Source organism: Galeopterus variegatus, unplaced genomic scaffold, assembly GCF_000696425.1.
Source record: "Galeopterus variegatus unplaced genomic scaffold, G_variegatus-3.0.2 Scaffold606, whole genome shotgun sequence".
Taxonomy (NCBI): Eukaryota; Metazoa; Chordata; class Mammalia; order Dermoptera; family Cynocephalidae; genus Galeopterus; species Galeopterus variegatus.
This window is the reverse complement of record NW_007726717.1, coordinates 592,195-592,779: the sequence shown is the minus strand read 5'-3', so window position 1 is coordinate 592,779 and position 585 is coordinate 592,195. Positions and strand designations below refer to the sequence as shown.

Below are 585 nucleotides of genomic sequence, written 5' to 3'. Positions count from 1 at the left end.
ATGCACTAAGGTATTTTCCAAAATGCCATAATTCTAAAGCTTTTACTAATTTTCTATTCTTCACTCAAGATTGCTTACCATTGCCATGTTGGACAGTGATGGACTAAGTGATCTCCAGCTGCCACAAACTATTTAAGAATATGAAGAAAGGAAAAAGAAAAATTGAGCATCACAGACAAAATATCAAAATGATCATCCTGAATATTAAATGCAAACTACACCAAACCTGACTGAAGATTTATTTTGATTATCATATTTCAAAAATTTTTAACATACATAAAAATTCAAATTAATTTTAAAAGGAAAAAAAACATTGAATGCTATTTTTAAAAAATTCAATTTTTATCATTAGATTAGATAATGCCAAAAGCACATAGCATCATGAAATTAATAAAGGTAAAGCTACAGGATTTAAATGCTAAAATCCATTTTATGGAAAAATAAAATGTAGAGAGATTCTTGCTTATGACTGAAAACTCAATGAAAATCTTTGAAAAAATTACTAAATAGATACAGATCTATGATGTAAACCTATTTTATTACATCACAGTGCACATTTCTTCTCCTTCCTCTTTCTTAATTTTT

At 26.8% G+C, this 585-nt stretch overlaps 1 long non-coding RNA gene across 2 annotated transcripts in view; it reads right to left on the bottom strand.

Annotated features, from left to right (window-relative positions):
- Positions 1–55: 55 nt before the first annotated feature.
- Positions 56–585, bottom strand: part of LOC103588702 — an 8,535-nt gene continuing 8,005 nt past the window's right edge. For both annotated transcript variants that reach the window (XR_550332.1, XR_550331.1), the window contains one exon: positions 56–128. This is a non-coding gene — a long non-coding RNA (uncharacterized LOC103588702). The remainder of the gene's footprint in view (positions 129–585) is intronic.